Genomic DNA, 17194 nt, shown 5'->3' on the forward strand with positions numbered 1-17194 from the left:
GAAACCAGTTTCCAGTAAAGAGGAAGGAAAGGACTCCAGTGATGGACTTACACCTTGGCTTTTTCATCTCGGGATTCTGCTTTCTCGGGTTGGCTTTATTCCCAGATCCCGGTCTCCATGTAATACTCCTAGTGCTCCACTACACTATCTCAGTTTATCAATCTCAGAGTTTTCATGAACTATTGCTTCATTAAAACAAACAAACAAACAAACAAAACTTGGTAGCACAAAACAATAACATTTTTATGCTGCCCATAGATTCTGTGAGTCAGAAATTGGGAAAGGATCCAGTAGGGACAGCTTGTCCCTGCCCCATGATCTGGGTCCTTAGTTGCTAAGATTCAATGGCTGGGTCATTTGATGGCTGCGTGCTGGCATCACCTGAGGGCTCATTAATTTATATTTGCAGCAATTAATATTGACTGTTGGTCAGGGTTGTTGGTTGGAAAACCTACATGTGGCTACTTGGGCTTTGTCACAGTATGGTGACTGGTTTCCAAGCGTCCCAAGAGAACAAGGTGAATGACCTCAGAAATCACATAGCACCATTCTGCCACAGACGCAAGGCTTCCCAGTTTCAGTGGGAAGAACATAGACACTGTGTTTTGATGATACATGTGTCAACATCGCAGTGGAAGAAGATGTCACATGTGGAGTGGGAGATACTGTGGTCCTCTTTGGAAAAAGACAATTCGCTACATAGCAGATTGAAACTTGTCTTCTCCAACACCTCAGAGTTACCTGTAACTCTGACTAGACTGACATGTGTTCCAAGGCCATCCTTAAGCAGTGGCTCAAAGATACTTAATATAATCTCAAGGCTGCAGGAGAGGCACTTCTAAGGGGTACCCTACAGTGCAGCAGTGTTGTTCAGAACCGTTTTATACTAGAGGCTTCTTGGAAGCTAAGTCTGGGGTTAAATAAAAATATCCTTCAAATAGTATATTCCCATGTTCCAGAAGATGATTGAGGATTTGACGGCTGCATGGTGGTGAAGCTGTATATTGGCCTTGAGGTGCCGCCAGCAGGTCTAGGAGGCATCTTGTTATATCTGAGTGAGTCTGTAACTGGGCTTCTATACTTGAAAATGGTGATGTAAACACTTGCTATGCAGAGTTGTTTAAAAAGTCAAGTTAGACAATATATGTAAAGAGCTTAGAGCAATGACTGCCCCACAGTGACCACCTAGTGCATTATTTTATTACCATTTTAAGTACTCTGAAAGCCCAATTTTATGAGATCTGAAGCCTCTTGACAATCTGGTGCAGTAAGATGGAGATGGCAGTAGTAGGAAGTGATCCTGTGTCATCGCCCCACGGATGCCTCCACATCCGGCAGAAGAGAAGTTCCCCTTCTTTCCCCGCCTGAGCGGGCAGCAGCTGAGGCACTGCCTGCGCCTGGCCGTCGTGCTCCTGCGGGGAGCCAGGCCTCGTGCTCAGCAGGAGGGACCCCGCGAGGCTGGGACCTCCCGATGTTAGGTGGCCACGTGAGCAGGATGCCGAGCCACCGGCTGTCAGCCTGGGGCTCTCGGGGTCGGTCGATGCGCTGGGCTGACCCCAGGCCAGGGCCAGGCCCCCGGGGACCACCCGGGTTGGAGGAGGCGGCGGGGCCGGTGAGGAGCCGGTCGGGGCGGTCCCCCGGTCAGGTGCACTCGAGCCGTCCGCAGGACGATGGAAGCTCTTGGTCAGAGACAGCCGCCTGCACCCTAGGCGCACGGACGTGGCTGCCAGGTGGAGCTGTCCCCAGGCTCCCCGACGCTGCAGGACGCCCAGGCCTTGGCTCTGTGGAGGATTCGAGGTCCCGCGTGGTGGGGAATGGCAGCCCGGAGGTGACGGGACAAACCGAGTCTCCCGTGCACGGAATGGAGGGAGAGCGTTGCAGCAACAGTGCAGAGAAGGTAAAGGTCCAGGAGCACAGGCGGGTCGTGGGGACGCCGGCGGCCCTCGGTGCCTCGGAGGCGGTGCAGCAGCAGGTGCGGGGCGCGCAGCCGGCGGGGAGGCCGCTGCACACTCCCTGCCTCCGCCGCGGCGCCGGACACACGCCGCTTTCTCCGAAGCTTCCTTCCCGCGCCGCTGGCGAGGAGGGGCGGCCCGCAGGCCCGCGGGTCCAAGCACCCGGCAGCTGCCCGCGCAACTCACTCCCCCGAGATTTAGTCTCTTTCGAATAAAACAAACCAAACCCCACCCGCTGGGCCCCCGCCCTGCACCCCGGGCCCCCCGCGCCTCCCAAACGCGCCGCTAACAGCCGCCAAGTTGACGCGCGTGTTTGTTTCCCGCGCCCGCGCACGCCGAAACCGAAAGCAGGGGCGGCGGCGCGGGGGTGCGGCCCGGATCGGAGCGAGCCTCGCCGCGAGCCTCGGAGCGCCGGCCCCGGCTGCAGTTGCCCTCGCTGCCGCCGCGGGCCGGGGGCAACAGTGAGCTGCGGCGGCGGCGGCGGCGGCGGCGGCGGCGGCGGCGGGAAACCGAGGCTCCGGCGGGGAGGTCGCTCCAGCTCGGCAGGCGAAAACCGGGGAGGCGGCAGCGAAGGATCCTCAGAAATTCTTGAGGGAGGGAGCGAGGACGATGGGATACAGCTTGTAGGAAGAGCGAAAAGCAGACCGTTCGCCTGTACCAGGATGGCCGAGTGGTTAAGGCGTTGGACTTAAGATCCAATGGACAATGTCCGCGTGGGTTCGAACCCCACTCCTGGTAGATGTTTGGTTTTGCTTTTTTTTTTCACCTAAACTTCTCATTTGCTTTTTGAACATAAATTTCACCGGGCACGCCACGCCTCGGGCCCCAGGATTCCGCCTTCTTGCTGGCAGAGACGCACCCTGTCCCCCCACCCCCGCGACGCGAACACGCCGCGCGGCCTCGCTTCCCGCGGGCGGGAGACGACGCGGCGGTCGGGTTGCGCGAGGGCGGGCCGCGGACTGGGGCGGGCGGGCGTCTCCCCGGCCAGGGCCGCGCGGCGCCAACGGCTCCCGGGGCCGAGCCCGGGTGGGGACTGGGGCGCGCGGGCCCGGCCAGGCTTCCCCGCGGACGAGCGGGCGCCGGGCCGGGCGGGCCGGGCGGGCGCCCCTGAGCTGCAAGCCTCGCTCCAGGCCTAGAAAGCTGCTCCTGCAGAAAAGGCAAAGATCAATCTCGACCTTTTTCCTTTTCGCTAAAATTAATTGTGCGCGCGCGGTTCTTCCATTAGCTCCTTGAAGGCGGAGACAGTATGCATGCATCACAGCTCTAAGATGGACTCTAACTTGTATTCCGTTTACAATTTTAGAATACTAATGGCATGGTCTAGTCTTTATATATATATATATATATATATATATATATATATATATATATATATAATTTCTTCAATATGAAAATAATCTAAAACCTAGAGGAAAAAGTTGCAATTACAGTGCAAAGAACAGTTTTAAAAAAAAAATCATTTGACAGTAAGATGCCGACTAGATGCTCCAATAAAACTATTAAAATCAGGAAGTTAACGTTGATAATTTACTACATCTAGTGTTTAAACCGCATTCAATCACCAGTTGTCGTTTGTAGTAACAAGCTCCTGTTCAGTATAATGTGTTGCATTTACTTGTCACATGTCTTTAGGCTTCTTCAATCTCTGACAATTTCTCAGCGTCTCCTGACTTTCATGATCTTGACACTTCCGAAGATAAATAGGCCAATCATTTTGTAGGATGTCCCATTGTTAATTTGGGTTTGTTTGATGTGATTCAGATTGAGTTTCTGTAGCAAGAGTATCACAGAAGTATCACATTGCATCTTCTCAGGTAGAGTAGTTTTGATGTGTCCTGTTAACGGACTTAATTCACCTGATTAAGCCTCTGCGGAGTCTTCACCACGATAAATTCACTCATTTTCCCTTTGTGATTAATACATAATTGGGGGGAAAGTGCTTTGAGGCTATATAAATATCCTATTACTAGTCAAACTTTCCATTTTATGCAGCTATTTAAAGGATCATAAGCAATCTAAGTGTGCACTCATGCTATCCTATTTGAATAAATGGTTACAATCCATGCTGTATTTGATGCTCAAAGTGTCCCAGATTGGCCAGTGGGAATCCATTCAAGCTTAATTTTGACGTGTCTCCATCATTTTTTAGCACTTCCTTACCTCCTAGACCAAGATATTCCATGCTTACCTTGTATTTGCTGTGACCCAGCCCTAGAATCAGCCATTAGAAACCTAACCTCAGTGTTGGTGTGATCATTCTTTTGATATGTTATTGTTCCCAGGCCCTCTGAGTGGACAGAATTAGGGAGCCTGTGTCGACCTGTACACATCTATATTTATCTACTCTCCATTTATACTTATATCCAGGAATTTATAACAATATCTCCAATTCTCATGCATCGCTACAGATTTTTAGTTTTTCTATCCATAATTGTCATTCCCTAAATTTGCCAATGTAAAATTTATTTACCTTGCTTGAGCCTATACAATGGCTTTAGAATTGAATTGTTCAAGAAGGGAAGGGAAGAAAAGAGGAAAAGAAAGAGTGTCTGAGTAGTTTGGAAATGAGCACCCTGCCAGCATCTGAGAACTGGCTATGAGCCAGTCACTGTTAGACATTTGGGATGTGCAGATAAATAACCTAGCATCTGTCTCAAGGAGCTCAGTGAGGGATAGATTTCAATGAATCACATAATGACAAAATATGAATTATGTCCAAGAGGCTAAAAGACCAGTGTGAGAAGTCCTAAGTCTTTCCTAGAGAGGAAGCTTTAGTTGGGAACTAAAGAAAGGGAAGTAGGGCTCTGGGAGGGGAGGGAGAGAGGTACAGGTGGGGTAAGCCATCTTGAAACCAAGCTAAGTATGGTCTCTGCACGAAAGGATTCAAAACAAGAAGCAACCTGATTAGTGTTGCATTTGGAAGTTTCTCTAGTGACACAGACACTCTTGGTCCATCTATATAGGTTTGGAGGAAGGGGGAATATTGAATCAGAAGGAAATATTTTTGGGTGAAGACTATTTAATACACTCAATAGCCAGTTCAACTGAGTTCAGTGTACCTCCCTCTTTCTCCTTAAAGGCCAAGCAAGAGAAAAAAACCATATTGATTTGAAGCCTTTCCAGCCTGAACTTAGGGGCTTGTGCTATTTAAGTATTCTTATTACTATGTCCAAGTGCAAATGTGGAACAGTACTACCAAGAACAGGCAAAGAGTAGTGTGGAGTTTTACTTTGTTTCTTTAAAAACTATATTGTAAATTAAGCTTCTAGTTTGTATTAACCAGTTACTGTGCATTAGCAGAGATGGTAAAAGACTCATAAGTATTCTTGAGATTGCTGAAATTCGGCCAGGTTACTCTGAGATGCCACAAAGAGGGGTGAAATGATGTCTGAAGACTGCTGGCTCAGAAACAAGAGAATCTCTAAGATAGACATTGAATTCCAAGTTTTCTATTGATTAGTATGTAGGGACTACTTAACCACAGTCTTCACACACCAAATTAAGTGGAATCTTTCGCTTTACTCTTTCCTTCTCTACCTAATGTATTATGATCAGCAGGATTCCCTAACTGAATTTTGATTTACTGCAGCAAACATTAAGGATCCGATTCAATTTATAAAAGTTCAAATCATGTGGTGACTGAGTAGAAAGAACCCAGGCTTTGGGCAACACAGGTTTACCAATTTTCTCAGGTTACTAGTCTTCCTTTTCTCAGTTATAAAGAGGAAAATAATACTTACCCCACTGAATGTTTGTAAGGCTGAATCGACTATGATAATGCCTTCTTTGTGATAATAAGAAATATTAATAATATTATTAATATTAACTAATATTGGTCTCATAATAATGCCTCCTCACAAAAGCAGATGTTTCATACCTCTGAGTTCTCGTCCCCTCTGTGGGAAATACAGAATAACTACACTGTCCAAGTCGGAAGAAATCTTACCTTGCACGTAAAGATCACTTTGCGATTTTTCAAAACACTCTTACATTCACAATCTTCCTTGAGAGGCAGTTTTATGCAGGATCCATTGTACCTATGGGGTAGATACACTTATACACCATCTTCTTCAACAAATGTAAAAAGTAATGTTTTCTTTCACTCAAAATTATAGAGAGCTAGGAACATCAGTAGTTCTTAAAGATTGAAATCCTGTCCTAAAACGTAGCAGAATCTTTACTTTCCCATGAAAGTAGACCTGTTATATTAAACTCTTTATTTTTAAAAATTCTTAGAAGATTTTGAATTTGAATCATTTGTAGGTATACCACCACTAAGTGTAGACTGAGTTTCCAATAATTATTTGGACAATAAGAAATTAAGTCACTAGTTAATTAGAATTATAAATTATGAGTATGGATTGTAAGGCTTCTCTTTGTGAGTTTGAATTGGTTGTAAGTCATTCAAAATTATTTGATTATTTTCTGTTGGGCTTCTTTACAGAGAACTCTGTGGAAGACTGTTGCGAATGCATTTAAACAGTGACACCTACTGGTTAATTTGAGGCAAATATATGTGTTAAATTGCCTTATACGGACTATAAAATCCTGAAAAATTGTTGTTCCTATGTCAACTATGTGTAGGAGCACATCAAGGCTATGTCTTACGCAGCCACTATTTTGACTTTCTTTTTTCTCTTTTAGTCATTGATGATAAATCTGCCATTGAAAAGATTACTAAGTCACTGACACAATTTGCACGGGCCATTATTTAAATTGTATGAACAGGGCCCTTATCTCATCATATCCATCATCTTTGTTTCAATTTTTTTTTTCAAACTCGGAAACTGTGAAGTTGAATAGAGATTTGGGTTAGCCACTAACTTGAAAACACAGAAACCACGCCCCGTTTGAGAAATCCTGAACAAGGAGCTTTCTTTGTCCTTTGTACCAAGTTGGAATTTGGAGATCTTAATTAGTCATTTTGTATTATATCTTGCTTTTAGGTACAATTGCAGCTAATTAATGAACAACTTGAATGCACATCGCACATTTGCTAATCGTTCAAGTGAGATAAATGATAATGCCTCTAGCCTTCATGAGTCTGTTCGGTTACAAAGATGCCAGGTAGGAGTCAGGGAACATAATTCCAGGTTCCTTACATCTACACTATTGCCAGAAAGAAGGTCATTGTGAACCACATGGTTGATTTGTGAACTACTTGGTCTCATTTTCATCTAAATAGATTTTGATGTCTCTGAACCACTTATTGGAATACCTGGCAGAGAAGCAGTGATTTAACTGGGTCATTACTCAGGTGGAAACTGCCTCAAAGAGTGTCTATAGCAAATCATATACATTGTAGAAATGCCTGTGGAATAAATGAACAACTTTGAAATCCACTGACTATACTTCACACTTCATCTGTTTATTGTACACATTAATTCTCATTTAGGATGTGTGTTTTAAAATGTATTCTGGATTTGTTTTAGTTAAGTGTAAGACACATAAACACAGAAATGACTGACATAAGGGAACACTTTTTTATACTTACAAATCTCTAGAAACAAGAGTCATGGCATGCCATGTAGGGGCACATACATGAGGGATGTGTCAAGAAGCAGAGGAAGCAAAGGGCAAAGCATGGGCAAAAACCTTTTATAGTGGTTTTCACAAGAAGGAATGGGTGAGGCAGGGTAAGCCGGCTTAGGTTTTGGTAGTTTGAATAATTTCAGTAGGCTCTGCGGTGTAGGGACTTTCTGAGTTGTCTAGCATCCCTAGGAATTAGCTAACCCAGAGAGGGGCAGTACCTCCCTGATCAGCAAAGGCCTAGATGCCAGAATGTCAGAATATGGAAAATAGGAAAATATAGTTAATTGAGTATGGGTTCAGGCATTCTCACACTTCTTTTTCTTCTCTTTCTCCTTCTTTTGCAGCTAGAGTGGGTCTCATCTGATTAGAAGAATCAGGATCCAGAAGCCCAAAGAGGCAAACACGTAAGTGGTTTTTGAATCATTCCTATCTGGGTAGGCTATATACACTGTACTTGTGCAATTCTCATCTCAAATTTATCTTTGGGTTTAGATTATCTTTTCGGCCATTTTATTCATGGCTGTAGTATAGTGAAGCTCACAAATTACTGAAAAAGGTAACTTTTTAAATTGTACTGAAAAGATGGATTATTAAGAAGTGTGTTGAATATTTGTCTCAATTCTATAATCTTCTTTGTACATAAATACAGAAGTATGTGCATTTGTGAACTACACAGAATAGGTCCTAAGAGGCAATGCAGAGCTGTGACTAGAAGTCAGCCAGCCCAAGTTTCAACCCCAGCTCCAACCCTGATGAGCAGTGTGACTTTGGACTGGTTATTCACCTTTGCCACATCTTTGTTTTCTCATCTGTAAAATGGGGGTGATAGTAGAAGTACCTATCAAGTGATTTCTTGTGAGAGTTAAATGTGCTGTTGACAGAATGCTTAGAAATTGCCTGGCATTTGGATGATCAATTAGAATAAACTATTGCTATACTTTAGGGATTCTGATATAGTGTACCTATAGATTGACTATGAGACCAGTTTGATTCTGCTTTGGAAATACATTGTATTTGCCATAACAGTTGCAGTAAAGTGAGATTGTTAGCAAACGACACGATTTTTTTTTTTTAAGGGAGATAGAGTGTAGGCACATGTGCATGAGGTGCAGAGAGGCAGAGGGTGAGGGAGAGAGAGAATCCTAAGCAGGCTCTGTGCCCATCACAGACTCAGCACTCGGCTTAATTTCACGACTCTGAGATCATAACCCGAACCAAAATCAAGTCAGATGCTTAATTGGCCCACCCAGGCATCTCAAAAAATGCTATTTTTAAAAGACATGAAATTTGGGAGAAGGGCATAGATTGCATTTTTCATTTTGTTCACTAAACTTTTTTTCCCATTTAAAAGTCTTTTTTAAATGCCTAACTTTCCATCAACAATCTTTTCTTAAATAAAAATGGGTAATGCCTTGAATAAATTTTATGTTCAAAAAATAGCACAGAGTTCTAAACTCTAACTTTTCAAATTCATGATAAGTGAGCTTATTGTTTCCCCCTGGGTGTCACACCCACTGGGTTAGTCACAAACAGCTATATTAAGGATGTTGTTCACATTTTTTAAATGCTAACATTCTGGCCCACCCAGTTCTGCTTCAATTTTCAATGCAACCTGACTTATTTTTTTTAATTTCACATAAAGAAAAATAAAGACCCCTATTACTCAGAAGATGTTTAAAAGAATATGTAATGTCATGCTTTTAAGTGTGGCAAAGTGCTTCATACAATATAGACTGACCTTGGAGTCTATGATTATGCAGAAGAATCCTTTTACTATGATTCAGTACAATGCCTAATTCTACTAGTACACCACAAAGAACAACACATAGAAGGATACATGGAACCAAAATGAAATTTTTAAATGGCTTAATGAGTTGAAATGACACAGTTATATACTAATTGTATCAATTTCTTTTTTTAAAGATTTTATTTATTTACTCATGAGAGACAGAGAGAGACAGAGAGAGAGAGAGGCAGAGACACAGGCAGAGGGAGAAGCAGGCTCCATACAGGGAGCCCGACATGGGACTCGATCCCGAGTCTCAGGATCATGCCCTGGACCGAAGGCAGCGCTAAACTGCTGAGCCACCCGTGCTGCCCGAATCAGTCAATTTCTTTAATGCTGACTTTAGTCTCTGAGGAGGTATCCTCAGACCAAAGTAGGATGAGGATGAAGTTGGATAATTTGAGGTAGAGAGCCTCGGGTAGATTTGGAGTGAAGCAGATGTTTCCCAGTGGATTTCTCTGTTTTGCTTCTACATCTCTGTGCCATAAGCCAGTCTAATGCCTGCTTAGAAAACACACAGCTACTGCTGCCTTTTGCCCATGTTTTCAAAATGTCTAGGAAAGTCTTGTAGAGAAACACCAGCACTGAGAGATGGGCAAACTCTAGTTCTAACTGAACAATTCATTCATTCATTCATTCATTCAGTATTTTTTAAGTGATTAGAATGGACAATTCTCTGCTGGTTGCTCAGATATGGTTATGAATAAGAAAGACAAGGTCTTGTCCTCATAGATCTTACATTTAGGGAATACAGGCACCAAACAACTAATCATAATGTTAATTGTTTTCCCAGTCATAGTTTCCCTCCTAGAAGTGTGGGCACAGTTTGGAGCAGGAGAGGAGAAGCGAAGGCCTTTCACAGAACAGAAAAAATGTGAATGGATAGTAGCCATCTGCCCTTTGCCAGAAGAGAGCCTGAATTCAGCCCACAGACAAAGAAAGTGAGAGAAAGATGAGAGAGGGAGGGAAAGAAGAGGGGAGGAAGAAATAAAGACAGAGGATGAGCTAGAGGGAGGAGAAACAGACAGACAAAAAACCCAAGGCCTCAACCAATTTCCTGGAGCCAGTGGTTCTAGAATCGGCTCCACACTTGTATTTCCAAGTTAAGACTATGAATTCCTCTTTTGTGTGGCTTCCTATTTGAAGCTAAAAGAGTCCTGTCCTGAATAGCATAGCTTTTAAATATTGATATAAAGTTGAGTACCTTCTTGAATAGCAAAGGAGTTTTAAAAAACTGTAGTATTTCAGAAGGGGAACAAGTGATGGCTTTATGACATTTAATCATGGGTTTGTTGACTATAAAAGTTGGAAGGGATTTACTTAGACAAAGCTTCCAGTGAAGCAGAAATAACCCACTGACCACTCCCTGGCAGAGGTAAACTAATCTCTAAACCAGTGGTCCTTAATAGTGATAGCACTAACCCTGGGGAGCTTCTGGAAGAATGTGGTGGCACTCTGAGCTTGTCATGTTAATTTGGAGGGAGGTTACTGTCACTGGGGAAGGGGAAGGGATGCTGGGCATGCTGCAGTGTGTGGAAGTCCCACATAATAAAGAATTATCCTTCATCCTGCAAGAGTTTGGACTGTCCATCAGAATACTCCTGTAGGTTAAAAGTCTGTTTGTCTGGACCTATAACCTAACTGCATCTTCTATGTTAAACACAAAATGTTTTTACAAGCTTTCAGTATGCAGTGAATTTTCCAAGTACCCAGCTACCATGTAAATCAAGGAAAAATGGTACTTCATTTTATTTAGAATTTCATCAAGAGCTGGTTTCCATGTTAGAAAACACATCACTCATAGCAGCAGCACTATTTGAGTATCTGTTATTTGATTCACTAACTCAACACGCCTGCATCAGAATACATGTATTGCTGTTGTATTCTTCATGATTTGTTGGGCTCTGTCTTCTATGGTATGTCCATGCTCTAGCACCTACATATTGAGATATCCTATAGAACCAGATGTTTTCCACCTCCTCACTCATCAAGCTGGGCCTTTCATCCAGCCCTGGCTCATTTGTTCTCTTGTTGACATAGGCACAGCCTGCCTGCTCATGCCTCTTCTTGAAACATCTGCTTCCCACATTTACTGAAGCCACGTGGGCAGGATTACATCACCTCAACCTCCTTGCATCAGTTGACTCAACAGGGCCAATTATGTTCTCTTTCAACCATTTGCAAGGATCCATAAGGTCATTTTCGGCTATGTGCACAGAGAAGCAACACGATCTGATGTGTAAAGAGATAAATGGATGAAGCACATGCAGAGAAAAGCAAAGATGAGTGACCATGTGTCCAAAGAGAGGAAAAAACACCAGTGAGCAGCTGCTTTGGTCCCCAGTGCATTTCCTAATGCAAGTTTGTGACTTCAGGAAGCCTGGATGAGTACTCTTCTGCTTGTACCTGTGATCGAATGGTCGCTGACACAAAAGGTTGCCTTTGACCTGGTCATATCAGTGTACCAACTCTTTAAGACCTGAAAGTCAGATAGAATGAGTCTTGAGCTACTCTAAGGTTTGAGTTTCTCCCTCTAACACTGCTGATTCACGTGTCTCTATGTTGAACTTATGTAATTGTTTTTTAAAAACTTTTATTTGGGGGATCCCTGGGTGGCTCAGTGGTTTAGCACTTGCCTTCAGCCCAGGGTGTGATCCTGGAGTCCCGGGATCGAGTCCTATGTCAGGCTCCCTACATGGAGCCTGCTTCTCCCTCTGCCTGTGTCTCTGCCTCTCTCCCACTCTGTGTCTCTCATGAATAAATAAACGAAATCTTTAAAAAAGTAAAAATAAAAACTTTTATTTGAAATTATTTAAAACTTTCTGAAAAGCTGTAGAAACAGTGCACCCTTTACTCAGACTCCCCAGTCTGTCAGTTTGTCCTATTTCTGGTGATATTGACTTTTAAACTTAGATAAAATTATCTTGGCCAGGTTTTTCTCAACTGTGAAGCTAATTACTGAATATTTTGTGCTTCCACTCACTAGTATTAACTTCCATTGATAATTTGTATTTGAATCAATTATAACTATGATTTTTGCCAAATGGTGTTTTTTTCTATGTCCATCATTCCTTTTATGTTTCTTAGTTAGTGTTCTACTGTAAGATAGACGTTTCTCTTCTCCATCACATAGTAATTCAATTACTCAATATAAGCTCAGAGATTCCTATTTTATTCAATTGGTTATAATCCATACAGTCATTAAAATTTGGCTGTTCAAAATTTCCCGGATTTGGCCAATGGAACCCCTTTCAAGTTGGTCATCTCTTCTCCCTAACTCTCTCCATGCAGACCGGCCAAGAGGGTCCTGTGTACTTCCACTGGTCATACTGACCTGACATTATCCCCAACCCCGCACCATATCCATATCCCAGGTAACTATGACTCTAAATGCTGAATTCAACACAGCTGTTAATAGCCTTTATTTCAGCTATTCTTTTAGGTTATTGAGATCATTTCTGAACTTTGATTCTCCTCAAAGCATTCACTTTCCCTCCAACTTTTAAGCTACCCAAGTTTTTAATACATTTTTATTCAAGCCAATGATAAAATCTTGAATACAACAGGGGCTAAGACTTTCCTGCTCTTAGAGATACTTTTTTTCAGGTGGAATTGATACATTAATACATACTTTTTGTATGTTGTTGTTCAGCCAGCTCCAAACTTATGTTTAATGACTATCCAGTTTGCATTTGTTCATTGTGACCACAAGCGTATCTTGAGTTTTTTTCTAATAGTGTGCTGAAATTAAAGTGCATTCTGTCTATGTGTAGTGTAGTGACCTTATTAAAAAATACAATTATATTAGTTTGACCTAAGATGTAGTAAATGAACCCATGCTGACATTTATTGCTTATTGCCTTCTTATAAAAGGAGTTAAGTGGGATCCCTGGGTGGCGCAGCGGTTTGGCGCCTGCCTTTGGCCCAGGGCGCGATCCTGGAGACCCGGGATCGAATCCCACATCGGGCTCCCGGTGCATGGAGCCTGCTTCTCCCTCTGCCTGTGTCTCTGCCTCTCTCTCTGTAACTATCATAAATAAATTAAAAAAAAAAAAAAGGAGTTAAGTAACTTGCTCTAAGTATAACCAAGTGAAGATCTGGAATCTGAGTCCAGGCTGGTGTATCTGTCTCTAAAGCTTTGCTTTTTTCACAATGCCTCCATCAGTTTACATGGGGATGGAGAAAGATCTCTCCTCTTTCTGTTTTTACATTCTATGTTACTTTATTGAGACATTGCCAGTGCAAGTCTTGGCACTTAGGTGTGCTGGAGGGTAAGATAAACATTACCCTGGTAGGATCCAGGAGTTATCACTACCTCAGTTCTCTGGGGGTATACAGGCAGCATTCAGGCCATCCCTTCACAATGTCCTACTACATTGCCCATGTATAGATTGATACCTAGATTAGAAAAGCAGACATGAGTCTCTTAGAGTAAGAGCAAAGCATTTCTAAAGCACAATTAGGAAATTACATTATTTGTACTGTGAAATATTTATCCAACATTATTTTATGTCTCAGAACATCAGTATTTCAAATATGATGGGTTACTCTGCAGCCTTTGAGTTCATGGAAAGGTAAGTTTGTTGTTTCCTTCTTTTTTTAACCCCTATAATCTAATGCTCACCACAACTTGGAAATGCTACAAAAGCCATGAAAGGTATACCACTCAATGAAGGTAGCTTTGCTAGACAAAGAAGGAAGACGAAATAAGCAAAAATCTCCTTAAGTACTAGGAATGGTCTATTGAAGCTGTTTTTCTGGAGTGGGTGAATGTTGTATGCAAAGATCACATTCTTGTGGTTGTGGTCGTGTTGAAGGGACAAGAACACAGGAAGAGGAAAGATTCTGAACAAAGGAATATTTAAGTTAACTAGCAGGGAGAAAAATTCCCACATAGGAGTCAGTAAATTCAAGAGAAGTGGTGGGAGTCATCATTTCAATGCTGAGAGATGAACTGCACAAAACAACAGAGGCACTTCTGTGGGGAACACTCCCAAGCTGGCAGCCGCTCAGACAAGTCCACCCTCCAGGACTTGGCAACATATGGCTCTATGGCTTTCCAAGCTTCTGGGATAATGGCTCCCTGCCTACCACCTCTCAGGAAAATGGCCTGTGGGCCCCAAAGCCCATCTATCCTGTGATGCACCTGAGCTGAGTGAGCATGAGTACCCCTGAAAAGAACTCTGCAAGTTCATTGATTTTTTTTCCATACAGATATCTTTTTTTCTCTACAAAATCTTCATAAAGAAGTAGAATTTCCATCACCTGTTGTCATCAAATAAATCTAGATATTTTCTCCTGGTTTTATTCATTGTTTGAACAGAATATGGTTGAGACTTCTGGTTACCCACCTTCCCCTATCTATTCTCCGATTCATCCAAAGTAATTGAAGCACAATGTTGGACAGGGACACAGAGCTGCCTGGAGTAAAGACCACATTGTACAGCTTTTCTCTTACCAGCAAGCAGCAATGTGTGTAAAAGCCAGTGACATAGGTAGAAGTGCTACTGGAAAACTTCCAAGAAGACATCCTTAAAGGACTGTGTGACATCCCCTTTGTCTGCTCCTGTGTACATGGATAAGATGAGTGGTCATACTGGATCACAGGAAAGAGGCCACATACTGGGGTTGGAAGAAAAGAAAGCTAAAAAGAGCTTTTTCCTGAGGTCTTATCTTAGTAAAGCAAAACCACCATCCCAACTCAGGACTACCGAACTTTAAATGCCCATGAAGACTGAAATAGACTGTTACCTAGGAACTCCACTAGTCCTACCTGATAGTAGCACAAATCAGTATAAATATCATATTAGTATAAGAAATACAAGAAAGAAGTCCCTGACCATTGCTCTATACTGACATTTTAGCTCTTTCTTTTCATCATGTGTCCTCTCTGTCTTGCCCTGAAATACTGAAATAGAGTTTAAGAGAATTGTCAAATTTCCAACCTGTCTACCTGAATATTAATATAGAAAAAACATGGTCAGATGCTTGATTTTTTTTGGTTCTAAGTGAAATTATAGCCAATGATACCAACATTAAGATGCCAGGAAAAGCAGATAGCAGCCTCTACATAATTTTTTTTTTTCTTTTTAAGTTTCTTTAGGACACTAAAGGAGCAACAGAGTTTCTGAAACTGAAGGCTCTGGTCTCATTTATGTGTTCCTCCTTTCTGGATCCCTCCATACTCTGCCTCCCCAAGGACTCTCAGTTATATGAGATTAAAACTGAGGAGGGAAATGGGTGGCTCAGTTGGTTGAGAATCTGATTCTTGGTTATGGCTCAAGTCATGATCTCATAGGTCATGAGATCCAGCCCCACACTGGGCTCCACACTTAACTTGGAGTCTGCTTGGAATTCTTTCCCTCCTCTTCTCCTTCCCCCTCTGACCCCTTCACTCCTTACCCCCATGCAAGTATGCACTCTTTCTCTCTCTCAAATAAATCAATAAATCTTTAAAAAAGAAAAAAGTTCAGGAGAGAGGCTAGATATACCAGATGGGAGTCATCAACCTAAAGGTGACAATGAAAGCAAAGGAATAAATAAAATTACACAAGAGTAAGGAGATGAGTAAGAAGAGAGTCCCTGATGGATTTCTGCAGAAAGCTCATATTTAAGTAATCCATAGAGAAAGAGACCTTCCTCATGAAGACTATGAGGGAGTAGTCAGAGATGCTGAAGAAAAAGCAAAACATTATCAATGTCTTCTATTGATCAACTGGTAAACAGCATCAACTTTCTGTGATCTGGAATATAAGACATGAATTGATATATGGTCACTTGGATCTAGAAACTAGGAGGCCACAGTGATGACCAACACAAGAGCAGTTTCAGGTGGCAGGAATGGGGCTTGGGGAGAGGTTCAGGCAAGAGTTGGGGCAGGCCAAGATTCTGCGCATCAACACATCCAAGACTATTTCCAGCACATAAACTATTGGGCTGCTTTTTGTTTGCATTCGCTGGCAAAGTCAGTGAAAAAGTCATTTGTTTGATAGATTGGACCTTTCGAATCCTGTGAAACAAATTAATATTTGTGTGCAAACCTAGTCTCTGTTAAGAGAAAGAGAAAACTGGCAAACAGCCTTTCTTGGAGGGTAAAATCTCCTTTATGGCACCACAGTCCTGCCAAAGTGCCTCTCACTGGCATCTGGAAAGGTAATGGAAGCCACCACTAGCTTGAATATTCACATTAGCCTTGAAAGGCTTTAGAGATCTAAGCAAGTGCTGCATTGCATCTAGAATTAAGCACTATTACCATATGGACAGAGCCTGAGAAGTTGGAAAGAAGAAATCCAGGCAAAAGGCCTGAGAAACTGACCTGCCTTTTGGGGGATAGAATTAGGGTGGAAATTTGGAGCTTGGAAGACTTTCTGTTATTTTTCCCCCACTGTTTCTATTTTCTACAATTATTTCTTTTTTGTAAAATCTCAGTATTTTGTAAAGTTCTTTAATCATGCAAAGACAGTTTCTTCTTTTATCTCTGTTTCTCAGTGCTTTGTATTATCGTGTGCTAAATATATTTCACCATTTTATTTACTTGAGGCTGAAGCACTGACACCATTATGTGACTTCTCCACATCCAACTCCGAGCTGCACATTTCAAAGATAAATCACTGTAATTATTTATCCTCTTAAAAAGGAGCAGGAGGTTTAAAAGCCAAACTAATATGCACCTTTAGCCCATTTGAATGAGTCTTTGAAAAAAACCAATTGCTTGGAACATTTAACTTTGACTCTGTTTCCAGATACTCTAATAGTATGAGATAATTGTGGTTTGTGGCATGAGTTGGGAAATTTTACTTATTTTTCCAACCATAGCTACATATTTATTAGGATTCTCATTGAGTCCTACAGTGTCCGTCCACAGGGTTGGTTAGCTCAACAACAACCTTACAAAGAACCTGAAAACTAGAGGTTTAGAATTCAG

At 42.4% G+C, this 17194-nt stretch overlaps 1 long non-coding RNA gene and 1 other non-coding gene across 2 annotated transcripts; both read left to right on the top strand.

The window, feature by feature from the left end:
* The first annotated feature begins 2362 nt into the window (after positions 1–2362).
* LOC125755609 (uncharacterized) lies at positions 2363–13288 on the top strand. The gene is made up of 3 exons (XR_007412531.1): positions 2363–2687; positions 7829–7888; positions 11311–13288. It is a non-coding gene; the product is annotated as an uncharacterized LOC125755609 (long non-coding RNA).
* Positions 2609–2690, top strand: TRNAL-UAA (transfer RNA leucine (anticodon UAA)). Its single transcript has one exon. It is a non-coding gene; the product is annotated as a tRNA-Leu (tRNA).
* Positions 13289–17194: the final 3906 nt, after the last annotated feature.

The sequence above is a fragment of the Canis lupus genome, chromosome 1 (assembly GCF_003254725.2).
Source record: "Canis lupus dingo isolate Sandy chromosome 1, ASM325472v2, whole genome shotgun sequence".
In the NCBI taxonomy this organism is placed as follows: Eukaryota; Metazoa; Chordata; class Mammalia; order Carnivora; family Canidae; genus Canis; species Canis lupus.